Source organism: Cyprinodon tularosa, unplaced genomic scaffold, assembly GCF_016077235.1.
Source record: "Cyprinodon tularosa strain WSP-4 unplaced genomic scaffold, ASM1607723v1 ctg362, whole genome shotgun sequence".
Lineage (NCBI taxonomy): Eukaryota > Metazoa > Chordata > Actinopteri > Cyprinodontiformes > Cyprinodontidae > Cyprinodon > Cyprinodon tularosa.
In genome coordinates, this window is record NW_024039077.1 from 244567 (window position 1) to 260026 (window position 15460).

Sequence of the window (15460 nt, forward strand, 5' to 3'; positions counted from 1 at the left end):
CTGTTTCTAAGGAGGATGCCATCAAATATTTAAGCAGGTTAGTGAGAGGAGAGGAAGAAAGAGACTAAAGCAGCAGGTTTATGTTACAGGAGTAAAAACAAGCCAGAACCTAACCTGTAGCGACCATAGCTTGCATCAAAGCAAAGAGCAAAAAACTATATTTGAGATGGTTTTTTTTCTCATTTCACTCTCTCCCTGTCCAGATATTGTCTTACTTTATGATGGTTGTAATAAAGAACAGAGAATGTGATTTTTAGTGTGGCCACAGAGACCTGGCAGCTGCCTTCGGTCTGGCAGCTTGATTTGGGGCCAGTACCGTTGCATGCCTTCAATGTGGGGAGGTGTGGTTCCTCTGCAGCCTTTTTTTCAGGGCAGTGGAGGGTAAACCGGTTTGTCGCCATAATTACTGACAGCTCCATCTGTTCTTGGAGAATCTATTCCTAAGGTCAGCAGATATGCAAACGGCCGACTGTATTTCACTGGATCTAAGGTGTCCTGTACGATCCAGTCTGTTAATCTGCCAGAGAGATCAAGATGTTCAGGACCATATCCTCCGCAATGCTGCAGGAAAATAAGAAGAGTGCTGCTCTGTCTTGCTTTTATACCTGTGATATTAGCGGGACCTCTAGGCATGTGAAGCCCTTCCTTCCTAGGAGCTGTATAGGTAAACACACATTTATCCTGTGTGCTGTTTATTTCTGGTTCTCCATGTGGCTGGAATCGATCCCCAACAATAATTTACTCAAATGTCTTGATGGAAAGAAATGGGTGAAATCCTCTCGGGTTCGAGGAGTTTTTCCACTAAAACTTTCCCAGACTCAATAATAAGCTGGTGGTCAATGTTATCACAGACTGTTTTGAACTTCGGAAACTTTGCGGTTAGAGAAAATCTTTATTTTACTTTAGGTTATTGCCATTTTTCCAAGGCTGTCCTATTGACGTTTTCCTGTCCTTAGAGTCTAACCGTTCTAGTCGTTTTGATCAATGACACTGAAGAGCTATGGCTTCAGGACCTTATGGAGGCGAAACTCAACCTATAAAATTAGCTTTTAAATCATGCAATCAACCTTCTGGCTTTTATTTTATTACAATCAGGTGATTCCCCACGACTTGGTAATATATTGGTAAATCTTTATTAATAACGGCTTTTTCATTAATAGTTAGCCAAATCCAGTGGCGGCTGGCCAATAGAGGCCGCATACTTAATCCCCCTGATTAAGACATCTGCAAAAACATCTGTAAAAATGTCTTAAAATTAGTGTATTTACTCTTAACTCAAGTAGTTAAATAAGATTATCTGCCAATAGAATAAGTATATTTTCTACCCTAAGAATATTTTAAACATAAATTATCTCCTCAATTTTAATTTTGAGAAGAAAAAAAAAAACCTTCCTTATGGTTACACAAAAGTACAGCAGGACTGCAATGGCGTAGGGCAGTTAGACAATTATACCAAATAATTCTGACACCCAGTTGCAGCTGACCAATAGGGGGCGCTAGGGAGCCACCCCACCCACCCAGTGACCCTGATTAAGACTTTCATTTTCAGTTAAAATGTAAAATATTTCGAAAATATATGTGTATTTATATTTTTTGGATGTGCAAGATATATATTTAATCTTTAATAAGGAGCAAAGTGTCATTCCATTTGTCTTCGGATTGATGGGGTATTTCCGTAACCTGACTCCGCCAGATGGATTTGCTCCGCATATCCATCTGGAAACCTTCCGTTGAAGTAATTTTGGGAAGGGGCAAAAATACTGGTTAGCTGATTGGCCTATGTTGGTGATAGACGGGCCAAATAAACCAATCAGATCAATGAAGCATATGACGTACTAACAGAGCGACGACGAAGAGGAGCCAATTGATAGATCAAACTCTTGCCGAAACCAGTCGGGAGAAGAGCAAAAACATCTTTTCCTCTGAGAAAAGCCTCCAGAGCAGTGTTTTGCTCTTCTTTCAGTGAAGAAATACTCTGTAATTCCGATAAAACTTGCTCGATAGCCACGCTAACGCTAGTTTCATTGGCTGAAGCCGCCATATTCTTTAGACTGAACTGTCGTGCTTCTCGTTGCGTCACACCTCAACCCGCCTCAAAGCCAACGCTGATTGGACGTTCGTTTGGTGAACGGCTCCAAATTTTCTTTAACGGAGAGTGTCCAGACTGATCTGCGAGTGAAATCTTGAAAGCTCACGAGATCAGGATGGTCTCACAAGGCTAGTATTTCCGCCCTAGATCTTTGCCCATTGACTCTCGTTAAAAGTTGTACATGCGCAGTATCTCCTCTGCAATACAAAGGTATAGGGGAGCTCGGGGCGCAGCTCTCCTGCACCCCGAGATCCCCTATACCTGTGTCTACTGTATATACAGTAAGACTGTGGCGGGCCACAGATAGTTGTTGCCATCTTCCTTGTTTTGCTTTCTCCAGCGTCGCACAGCTTTGTCGTCTCGCCCTCAAAACCCTGCCCACTTTGCGTCCAAAAATTCAAAACACATCTCTGCGTTGTGATTGGCCCGCCATTTCTAGGGCCTGGGGCATTGATCGAGGGTAGACCACTCGCAGGAAAAAATGATTTTGGCTGCTGGCGGGTGCACATTGTCAGAAAATAAATAGTTTTTATATATTAAAAAAAATTAAAGCTGACTAATATTTTAATTATTAAATTGGTACATTATTTTTTTTAGATCTGTGACACAATATTGGACCATGCAAAACACAGATTTACTTTCACAAAGCTTCAGAAGGGCAAGATTTATGTACAAAAAGCAGACCTACACATGAAATTATGTTTAGTTTTTATATATATTTTTTTGGCATTCATATAAATATACTGCTGTGATAACTTAGTATATGGTTGATTGGTTTTTGGTATAAGTCTATTTTGAATTTATAGCCCCCCCTGCAGAAAACATAACCAGCCGCCACTGGCCAAACCAAACCTAATGTCAGAAAACCCTAAAAATCTAAGTGAAATATGGTCAAGAAAAAAAAGGCTTCTGTGTCTTTTTAATATTAGTTTCCATTTAGATGTTTAAAACCATATGATACCAACTGCAGGAAAATACAATTTCATCAAAGAGCTGCCCTGGTAATGAATAGCCTAACTTACAGAGGGCTTAATGAGTAGAATAACTCCAATGGGTTCTTTGAACAAACAATCGTCCCCTCAATGCCAACAAAAACCCAAGTGTTTAAAGCCAGTAAAGCAAACAGGCTGAATGATATCTTCAGATGGATTTCTTAACAAAAAGCATATTTGGAAAGTCATTTTACTAATTAATGAGTCCTTCTTTTATATGCCTTACTAATCTAATTTGTGGAAGAGCGACTCTCTCTTGCTCAGCTGCTCCCACTATCATGAAAACTGCCATACATTATAACATTTAATGAAATCTGCATCACTGCAGGACTCCAGAGTGGCTCTGTTAGACATGTCAGGTGTCTGTTTGTATTATTGTGAAAAAAAGAGGATAAACAGTCCATATGTTGCTCTCTGCACTCAATGATGGAAAGCATAACTCTCCATTTGGGAGATGGATAACTGCAGGTTGTGGAGCATCTGCTGCATCTTTCAGCCGATGCATCAGATTTATGAATCATAAAGTTTTTTTTCGCGGGCACTAAAACAACAGGGCAGGGTGATACAAATGTGCATCACAGCGGTGTTGACTTTAAACATCACATTCTTAACTCCTGGCTGTAAAAGCTGCAAGCGAACCCACTATGACAGCGTGACTCATTAAAATGATCCAGTGACACACTCGCCGCTACCTCTCAGTAGGAATGATTTCGCTTCCCAGCAGCAGCCGCGCTCAGTCTCATGTGTCAGATTTTTTGCATTTCTAGAGGCTTTGCCTGAATCACAGCTCGGAGGTTGAGTCTGAAAATCTAGCTCTACAAAACAACCAGGTTATTTCTTTCGAGGGTTGGTTGAACTTGTTGGAACTGGGGCTGAAGAACTGAACCAAATATTTGTTGATGTAAGAGAAGATATAAGAGAAATACCTGACAATCCTGACAGGCAGCCATTTTAAATGGCCCTTAGACGGTAAAATAAAGGGGTCCTTTCTTCAGATTTTATGCCTAAATGGATTCAGTGGTTTGGGGTTAATTCAATGATTTGTCTTTGTTTAGAAGCTGAAACCTGCTGAATCTTTCAGGCTTTTAGTAAGGAATAGAAATATGTACAAATTCAAATACTATTGATTTGTCTGCTGATTCACAAAGGAGCACTTCTGCACATCCCTCCATCCTTCCCTCCTGCTGCTGTTAGAAATTGAACTTTATTGGTCTCACAATGGAGAAATGAACTCTCTGCATTTAACCCATCCCCTTGGGGATGCAGGGGGCTGCCACTGTGCAGCACCCAGGGAGCAGAGTGGGGTTAAGGGTCTTGCTAAGGTACCCAGAGTGGCAGGCTGTGGGGATTGAACCGCAGATATCCAAAGTTCCAAAAACTCATTTCAGGGAGATGTCACGATGTCATCATTCCTCATCATGGGCGGTTCTAGACAGGGGCCAAAGGGGGCCAGTGCTCCTGTAAATCATGTCCTGGCCCCTGTTATGTAACCTCACTCTGCCAGATGAATTTGCTCCGCATATCCATCTGGAAAACTTCCGTTGAAGTAATTTTGGGAAGGGGCGAAAATACTGGTTAGCTGATTGGCCTATGTTGGTGATAGACGGGCCAAATAAACCAATCAGATCAACGAAGCATATGACGTAACAGAGCGACGACGAAGAGGAGCCAATTGATAGATCAAACTCTTGCCGAAACCAGTCGGGAGAAGAGCAAAAACATCTTTTCCTCTGAGAAAAGCCTCCAGAGCAGTGTTTTGCTCTTCTTTCAGTGAAGAAATACTCTGTAATTCCGATAAAACTCGCTCGATAGCCACGCTAACGCTAGTTTCATCGGCTGAAGCCGCCATGTTCTTTAGACTGAACTGTCGCGCTTCTCGTTGCGTCACACCTCAACCCGCCTCAAAGCCAACGCTGATTGGACGTTCCTTTAGTGAACGGCTCCAAATTTTCTTTAACGGAGAGTCTCCAGACTGATTAGCGAGTGAAATCTTGAAAGCGAGTGAAATCAGGATGGTCTCACGATGCTACCTGTTATGGCCTCTCTGCTGAAGAAATAATACTAAAAAGAAATTCTAATGATGCAATGCGCTGGAACAGACATGGTTACTAATAGGTCCTTTGGATCTATTTCATTTTTTTTCTTTACAAATTTTGTTTTATTAATTATTCACTGGTATTGAGATAGGATCCTCAAATTTTTACCGCTGAATTTATCATTTTTTTCTAGAGTTCTAATTCAGATTTTATAGAAAATGGTAATTTTAACTTAAATTAAGTAAAAAATATGTAAAATTCCTAAATTATAAATGTATATTGACCTCATGAAAAATAGAATTTTTATTAAACCTAAATTTCACTTCATGCAGCTATATTAATATATTTGAATCACTTGCCCTGTTTTTAATTTCATGTTTTTCTGTGCCCCCATGAAAACACGCTGACCCCCTCCTGGCCCGCTGGTACATTTGGTCTAGATCCGCCACTGTTCCTCACCATCGCACAAATTATTGTATTGCCTGCTCGCTCTCACTGGCATTAAAAAACAATACCTCTCATAGTCTAAAATCCGGGATAATTTATCCGACTGGCGGGTATCCGTGAACAACTATGGATATCATGGAGACTCCCGGAACTTCCTGCTTTAGTCTGCTTTAACCACCAGGCTAACAGACTCCTGGGCGAGTGTTAGACTCTCTAATCGTTCCTCCTCCCTACAGGCTCCAAAAAGTGAAAAACAACCAACTGGTTGCAAAGAAAATTATACACTGATAAAGAATTTATTCTTTTTTATTCAAAGCTTAATGATTATTTTCACAGTTTTTAACCTTTTCTAAAATTATTTATTTTCACAGTAATGTTTTTTGGCTTTTTTTATAATCCCCTTAAATCTGTTTTTCTTAAATTTCCTTTTCAACCTCATTTGTCTTTTCTAAACACCTGCAGAGTATTTCTTCCCTTCTGGGAGATGTTATTTATTCATTTATTTTTCTTTTGTACAGCCTTAGTTTATATTTTTAATTTGTTTTTATTGTTTAGTTTTGTTTCCGTCTACTTTTCCACTGTCACACCCAAATTTTCACACCATGGAGCAATACTTTCTCTTTTCCTTCTGCTCTGCAGACACTTTTTATAAAGATAAAAAGCCAGAGGCCTCTGATTAATCACGCACTATGAATCAAACCAATGTCTTTGCATCAGTAATTCACTTCAAAAATACAACTGCTGTCAGAGTCGGAACCAATAGGATGGAACAGCAGCATTTCTCCTTCTCAATCATGAAATGCTTGCAGAGAGTTTATCTATCAATTATGGTGTTAATTAAAATGAAGTTGCAATGAGCTCTGCTACAAACCGCAATCAGCTGTAATTAAGCCGATGATAAGATGATCTGGAGACTCCGAGCATTGATTATGGGTGTTTTTAATTAGCGATTTAATGAAAGTTACAATGTGGACCTGCTCACTGAATAGTGGAAACAAAGGCTTGGAGTTTAAGTTATTAATCACATGATGAAAGTTAAATGTCTCTGAATAGAACATGATTAAATATATACATTGCATATATTTTAAGACTTTGTTTTTTTTAATATAACATTCTGTGACCTCTTGACAGGAATTACTCCTAGATTCAGTTTATCTCTGAATTAAACCCTAAGTTTTAAGTTAAGAATCAAATCTTTGAGGCACAGAAGAAAGCTGATGTTCCAGCATTTGAAGATGTTAATTTCCGGTTTGAAGTTTTTTACAAGTTGGAAGCGCAGAACACAGCAAACATGATTTTGCGTCCGATCTAATAAAAAAATGGTGTCTTAGAGATCATGACGCTCATTGAGAGTGAATAGGGATGAACAAACCCAGCAATATTTTCTGCAAGGGGGTTTTAATAACGAGAAAGACCCCTTGTTTTAGTCAGACTATGCAGCAATTTTAGCAGCATTGTCTTCGGTCTGACAGGAAGAGAGACGTGGTTGCAAAGTAAAACACATCCACTTTGGGGGAAATGCATAAGAATCTCACAATTAAAAGGGAAAATGGTCTGGTTTGCCTCGTTTGGGCTGGGCAGACTGGGACGTACAAAATCAATAAAACTTGGAAATAAATAGAATAATGAACAGAATACTTAAACGTGACAGGAGTTCAGGAGGACAGAACATTGATGAAACTGTTTTACATGAATTAAGAACATCAGAATTAAATGAATAAAGTAAAATATTCTATTGACATACAGTATGCACTGCTGTACAACCTCTACATTATCGACCAGAAAAAAACAGAACTTATGCATTGTGAATATTGCTTAAAGGGATAGTTCGGCATTTTTGACATGAATCTGTATGGCATCCCCATCACCAGTGGCATGCAATCACACTGACTTACCCCTGGCAGCGTCCTGTGAGCAGAGTTATCGTCCAGTTTTGGTCAAGCCGAAAGTAGTCCGGCAGGTTTTTAGGACCAGCGAAATAAAACTTTTCTCTTCCCAAAACATTATGTGTTCAAAAGAGTGATATTTTTGCATCCCAAAAACGTTGTAGTGGAAAAGCCAGATGCATGTCTCGGTCCGCCCAGCTAGGAGCTAGGCGGACCGAGACATGCATCTGGCTGTTGTTGAGCTCGCTGTCTGAATGACGGCGCGCAGTGATACGAACAGAGAGAAAATAGGACCAATTGATAACGACGTGTGACTTTTTCCACTACAACGTTTTTGGGATGCAAAAATATCACTCTTTTGAACACATAATGTTTTGGGAAGAGAAAAGTTTTATTTCGCTGGTCCTAAAAACCTGCCGGACTACTTTCGGCTTGACCAAAACTGGACGATAACTCTGCTCACAGGACGCTGCCAGGGGTAAGTCAGTGTGATTGCATGCCACTGGTGATGGGGATGCCATACAGATTCATGTCAAAAATACCGAACTATCCCTTTAATGCAAAAAAAAAAAAAACCTGACTGAAAACGAAACATTTTCTCAAAGATTTTTAGGCTTTTAATCCTTTAAAGAGGAAAATCCCAGTTATAGAACATGTGTGTTTAAACCTGTACATGTATTTATGTTTGGGGAAACGTTTCTTGAAAACGTTGCCGAATGAATTACATAGGAAGTGTTTTTTTCTTTCCTTTAAATGAACTCCAAACGGCTTTGTAATGAAGTTTGCTGGGTTTATTACTTGTGGAATCGACCCAAAGTCGGTGAATAAGAAGCACGGTTTGAGAGATAAACGTGGACGTTCATGGAAGCCCCTGAACCGTTAATAGCACTCAGTCTGTGAACGTCTATGTAGATACATCAAACACGCCCTTTATACTAGAATGTAAGAGCTAATCTGTGGATTACTAACTGTAAATGCTGCTTGAGATGGGATTAAAGTCGAAACTACATGTGGTGAAGATTGAGTTAAATTCAAGTAGAGATCCAAGAGTTTGAACCAAGACTAAAGCCTTTTTTATTACTGATGTGTCACTCAAATCTAAATTCGATGTTTAGGAAATCCTGACGTCTTTTAAACATCATTTCACTGTGAAAAATACCCATGTAGGAATCGTAAGACTGCGGGTTTACATGTATAATGGTTGAATAACCGAAGACTTTGTTTGAACCGTGGCTCAGTGCTGCTTCTTTTCTCTGCAGCTCTTCTCGCCGGAAAGAACGAGGCTGGATTAAACTTCAGAACCAGACATGGACGCAGAACCTCACTTGCATTTTCACCTGTAATGGTAAGGCTTCAGATTATTCACCCCTTGAGTTTTGAAAGGATTTGAACACTGCAAAAAATCTTTTTCTTTTTTTCTTGAAATAAGTGCATTTGTTCTTGAATTGAGGAGGTAAAAGAGACATTTTGCCAATGAAACAAGACAATTTACACTTAAAATAAGAAAACACAATTGCATTGTCTTACTTCAAGTGCATATTATCTAATTATCTTATTTTTAGAGTAAAATTACTCATTCCATTGGCAAACTATCTCATTTACCTGCTCAAATTAAGGGTAAATACCCTTAATCTAAGAAATTTTTTACTTATTTCTAGATCGTTTTTGCAGTGAAGGATCAAGATTTACTCATATATTATCTTTAGGGCTGGGACATGATTAAAATTTTCAATCATTTATTACAGGGTCTGTAATTGATTCATCGAAATGAGTCACATTTTAACCAAAAAACATTTGAACTGATAGAATTGAATTGAATTGCTCCTTAATTATTGCATTAATAATTATGTAAAAGACTATTCAGGTTTGGTTTTTTTTCCTTTTTTTTAAAAAAAACACCTGATATTTTATTCAATTTCTTTGAAAAACTACTTCTATAGGAGTGTGGAAAGCACATGGACATTATGTGTAAATTATATAAAGTAACAAGACGGACAATATTTCCTATAAAAAAGGAGATAGTTTTGTTTCCAATACACTGGAAAAACTATCTAGAGATAAGTAAATATCTCTCGCAAGTGTATTTACCCTTAATTTGAGCAGGTAAATGAGAAGATTTTCCAATGAAATTCGTATTTTTACTCTTAAAATAAGAGTTTTAGATAAAATGCACCTGAAATAAGACAATGCTAAACATTTTTTTCTTACTTTAAATGTAAATCATCCTGTTCCATTGGCAAAATGTCTCTTTTCCCTTCTCAATTTAAGAAGAAATGCACTTATATTAAGAAAAAAATGACTTATCTAGATTTTTTTCCAGTGTACAAATAGAACTATGAGAGTTCAGCTCTGCTTAAAGCGTTGCTTAACAATTGCTATTCAATGTGCAGCATTTAGTGCAATTAAAACATTTACTACTGAGGCACTTTGTAGATTAGATGTCCATAACGATTGGACGTTTTCAGATCGAGCCATGATGGATTTTAGGCGTTAATATCCCCAGTGGACCAACTCCTATGGTGCCACTTGTGCGTCAGATTTATGGGTGGACAAGAAACAGCGAGTACAAAGGTTCCCACTTGGGACTTTAATATGAATATGAGAAAATGCAATTGTGTTGATTTTATTAATGCGTTAAAAGGTTTCTAATGAAGTAATCGAAATGAACGTGTTAAAGTCCCGGCCCTAAATATTTTGTATCCCTGCTGCAAAAAATTTAAATCTAAGTAAGTTTATTTTTCTTTAAAAAAGACCATTTCTTTCTTGAATTAAGCAGTAAAGTGATACACTTTGCCAATGGAATAAGGCAATTTACATCTAAAATAAGAAAAAACAATTGCGTTGTCTTATTCCAAGTGGATATTATCTAATTATCTCATTTTAAGAGTAAAAATTCTCATTTCATTGGCAAATCTTATTATTTACTAGCTTGAATTATGCTAAATACACAAATTTTAAGACATTTTTACTCGTTTCTAGATCGTTTTTGCGGGGTGGTGATCATATCTAAAAAAGGACTATTTTCCCTCAGATCATCTGTTAGATAACACCAAACTTCTGCTGTCTTTGTGTTTTATTGCTGTCAGTAGAGCTCCCACTTTGCCTGTTGCATCTCTTGTGTGACCTGCAAGGCTATACACACAATTTAGGCGTTTATTTTAACTTTTTCCATGTGAAAACCACACACATCTATGTATTTTATCCGTTTTTGGTAATGGAAAGTAGTTAGTCTGACTGTAATCTCAGCATGATGCTGCCACTACCCTGTTTCACCTTAGAAATGGATCCTTTTAAGATTTGTATTTTTTTTTATCTCATCTGATCAGAACTTTGTTTTTGTTCTAACTACAGTGTTTCTGGGAGGATTTCCTCTCTAATTCTCTCACTGGAGCCCCAATCCCACAGAAGGTAGGGGTTGGGAGGTAGATGGTGGAGGCGGTCGACCCAGATCGATCCGTCGCAGACGACAGCGAGTCTGTACCGCTGCTAATCACTCAGATGGATCCCCTGTCTTACAGCTGTCATGCATGATGAGACCAGAGTGGGATCACTTCCTGTCATCTCTGATGATACACTGCAGAACATATTTCTCTCAGATGTTTTATCAGACGCTGGGCAAATGCCGCTGATCTACTAAACAGATGTCAGTCCCACTGTCGCCTGCCAAATGCTGCAGAACCTAAGCTACATTGTGAGCATAATGTTAATGAGTGTTTTTCAGAATGAAGTCAAATTATCTGGTTAGACGCTGAAAAAATGATGAAAGGTTTTCACTAGTTTCAGTGGATTTAATCTGGGTTTGTTCTCTTTTGAGCGGAGGGAGGGATTAGCTATTGGTCAATCTTTATTTATCTTCATGGTGACCACATCTGTGGTCTGCTCTGGTCCTACTGGACGTCTACCTCCTGTAGAACAGCCCCTACATCTAACAGTGTATTTTACATTTGGTTTCATCCGAGCCCCTCTTCTTCAACTATCTTAACCCCGTTACATCTTAACAGAAGCCTCACTTAAGCATTTCTTGAGTGTCAGTTAAAAGACTCTTTCACACAAAAGCTTTCTGGTTTAACAGACGCAAGTTTGTTTCCTCTGATAGTTTCCTTTGTTCGGATTAGTGTAAAAGCTTATTTACATCCTGGTTTAAGCTACCTGTAAACTTCAGGTCTCTCTTCACCTGGAGGTGAAACTTCTTCTGATGGCACCCTGAGAGAGGAGTAATAACCCACAGTACATCAGCAATCCCTCTACAATCAGCCAGAGATGCAATAACTATAGTACTGTATAAAAAAAAAAAAACATGGCTCCTCTTCATCTAAGGCTTTGGAATGGATCCCAGTAGACCTGCACATTATATCAACTGCTAATCACCATTACAGTATCAGTGTCTCCAATATTATAGGGCTACTGGAATTATTAGGGGGATCTAAAGTCTAGGCTGGGGGCCATATGTTGCCTCTTGGACTGATTTTGTGAGGCCCCAGACTCCAAATGATGCTAATCTGGCCTGTTTGCACAGATGGTTGAAGCAATATCATTATCGGCCTTTTTCTCCCAATAACCCCACTCTATGTTCCACTTGAATTTCGTAATAATAAATACAACCACTTGTATCTGGTAACCACTTTTGTTCAACCCAATCTGATTTTAGTCCTTTTTTTTTAAACTCCTCTAAATGCGGAGACTGATTGACCAAATGTTAACTCTAGATTTCAGTTCATTTAAATAGGACCAATTCACAACACGTCATCTCAAGGCCAGGTCATCCAGTCAGATTGGTTCAAAGTTTTCTATCTAAGGAAAACCAACTGATTGCATCGACTCATTGACCAGAAAGCAATCGCTCATACCAAGCATGCTTGTAGCGACAGTGGAGAATAAGACTCCCCTTTAACAGGAAGCAGAACCAGGCTTGGTGTGAAAAACCATCTGCTGAGGCCAACTGGGGTTCAAGAAGACAGAAGCAGACATACAGAAAGAAGCAGAGATATAAAAGGCAACTGTCAACCAGCTCCACAGGCGGCCCCGTCCAGGAAACACACAGCCAGGCAGACAAGATCCAAGCCAGCTCCCATGTCAGAGGATGAAAGAAAGCACACAGTCAGTCAGCGAAACAGGACTGCACTGAAAAACAGGCCAAGCTCCGACAGCTATAAACAAAGGTGTTGATATTTCTCTTCAGGTTGGAGTCACAGGCAAATGGGAACAGAACAGATGAAGCTACTGTGGTGAGAAAAAGCAGAGAGCATAACATTAGAGAGTATACTGCAGAATGGAAGAATAGACAAGAATGAAGCAGAATGAGAAAAAAGTGGTCCCTATGTCCTCCAGCAGTCTAACCCCATAGAAGCAAAACTATAGAGATAGCTCAGGATGCCTCTTTAATGGTAACAATGTATAAATCACTTGTTTAACAACCAAAAGATCACTTTAGTTTAGTGTATTGCTGAGCTGGTGAAAAATAAACTACAATAAAATGTATTTTCTGTTTTTAAAAACACATTATTACCACATGTCAAAAGGGTTAGATACCCCTGTAAGTATTCTATATGTATTACTAACTCTCGCCTATGGATGGTCCTACTGTAGTTCAGGGTTCCCTTAGATGTTTTTGGACTCATTCCACTTGTAAAGCTGACCTAGATCTTAAAGTAAAACATGTATTCTTCATTGTCATGATACCATATTAGGGTGTTCATAGAGGAGCTGGTGAGTGTTTCTATGGATAGGGATGCTTTGGCTCCCCGTTGAACCTTTGACCTCTTTGACCCTGCTTTAACTGACCTGATATTAGACTGTTTGACAGTCAGAGTGATCCAACCGCTGAGCCTATTAAATCAGTCCCAGCTCAGCTAAAAATCAATTAAAACCAAGAAACGCCAAAGAACTTCACGAAGCCTGAAGGCCTATCGCTTGAGACTGCTTTAGAAGGATCACCCTCTTTGCAAGAAAATGATAAGTAAGGCAAGATGTGAAACTTGTAAAAGTGTTTTAGTGAAGGAGATTTGAGAGATACGGCTTTTGCCAGAGGACTCTGGCAGAAGAAAGCAGGGGGTTTTTTTCTCTGCTGTTCTCTCAGTAAAGAGGAGTTAAGCCCCCCTCCCTCCCCAGATGGTTGGACAGTAGAATCACTGAGAACTTCAGTCATATGGAAACTCAGCGTTTAAGCAGATCAAACTGCCTGTGAACTGATTTGATTCCCCTTCCTACCGTTCATGTCTCTTTAATCCTAGATAGAGAAATACTTTAAAGGGATGTTAAGTCATCTAATGGGTGTTTTTATTTACAGGGTCTAAGACTTGATGTCTCAGCACTTGGCAGAAAAAATCACACGCCAGTATTGATCAACGACGCCATTAGAGCCAGCTCAGATATATTACGGTCATTTGGGTCATTGGATAGTAAAAATCATAGTTGGAAGGTTCAGAGCTGTCTCATTACTCTGTCCCCTCCACCCCACCCCATCTCTGCAGTGTGACATTTTGGTCCTCCCACTCTATCATTCTCTCCAGATTTCCTTTGCACTTGCCTTCCTCCTCTATGCACCCCCTTTTCTTGTTTGTAACAACAGGCTCTGTGTCAAAGTCTGGCCTGGAGGCTGGAATGTTGGAAAAGGTCTCATTAAACATCCAGAGACGGGCAGCTCAAGGTACAACAAAGCACGAATGCGTGCACACCGGTTAACCTTGTTTAGATATCATTCATTTCATAGCCTGAGAAATATTCCTAGCATCTTAGTTGCAGCATTTTTTACGTTCATTGCCGTTTTTTGGATATTATGCATTTTGTCAACATTTAAAGTTGGCCTCGGATTAGTTTAGGAAAAGTGTGCAAGCAGCTTTGTGGAATTTGTTTTTCCATCCAACCAGCTACATACAAGCCTTCCATCAACAGTTGGACGCAGTGGCTTAAAATTATGCCACCACTGGACTTTAGGGGTGTGAAGATGGATTGTCTAAAGTGACGACTCCCACTTCATTCTAGAAAAGCAAAGGAAGAGTCTCGGTTTTGCTGGTTGCCATGAGAACCGTGTTGCCTCAGTAGTTGTTTCCATTAACAATCAAATTGTGCAAATTGTAATTAGGAAAATAAATCTCCTAAATGGAAACATAGAAAAATGTTTTTCTAATGAAACATATCTGTGAAGAGGAGGGATCAGAGCCACATCGTGTGTCCCATAATTCTTTGTTACATCTACAGTATATTTATCTCAGTGCTCCCCACCACTGCTGAACCACACCAGAACTGAAAAAGCCTCTTGGATTAGAGGAAAAATGTCGTCCATTTGCCTAAACTGAACCTTTTCTAGCCTTTCTGATTAAACGTTTTTGCTCTGTGTTGGGTCTTCGTAATTGCAATGGAAACTCTGGCCATTTCTCAATTCACTAGAATGCGAGTACAGACTTGTGTTCTTGCCGAGTATGTTCTTGAGAAGAACACAGGAAAGTCTGGACTTCATGAGAACGGGAGCACGCAGCATAAATATGGGTCAATTGGAACAGATACGTACTCTCGACGTCACCACATGCCCTGCTCGTCTAGAGCTGCATTTCACCTCCTGTTATTAATAGTCACTAGATAATAATAAATTCTGCCGAGAGAGGGCTGCTGCAGACGGGCTGCAATTAGCCCTGGCTAACGTTAGCTTTGGAGCTCCGCGGTCCTCTAAAGGTCTTTTATTTTTATTTTATTTTTTTATTTTATTTTTTATTTATTTTATTATCCATTAAATCGATAAATGGACCATATAGCGACGCTTTAAGTATTATATTCTCGCCTCAAATGATCTTAAAACATACTTTAATTGAACAACAGAAAGAGAACTTTTAATTTTCAATGGAGTGCTCCATTGAAAGCTGCTGCTGCCGCAGTGCATGCTGGGATAGTTGTCAATCTCAAGAACGGACAAGTCTGCTCTGATGCATACTCTATATAGAGAGCGGGGCGAGAACAACATCCGGGGATTTGATGCGTTCTCAGTCTGTCGTTCTCAGAAATTGGAACTGTGCTCGG

General features: G+C 39.3%; 1 protein-coding gene across 3 annotated transcripts in view; it reads left to right on the plus strand.

The window, feature by feature from the left end:
- The window catches only part of LOC119790380 (beta-1,3-galactosyltransferase 1-like), a 232731-nt gene that overhangs the window by 171865 nt on the left and 45406 nt on the right, over positions 1–15460 (plus strand). For all 3 annotated transcript variants that reach the window (XM_038295919.1, XM_038295918.1, XM_038295920.1), the window contains one exon: positions 8710–8795. The gene's annotated coding sequence lies outside the window, so the exon portion shown is untranslated. The remainder of the gene's footprint in view (positions 1–8709; positions 8796–15460) is intronic.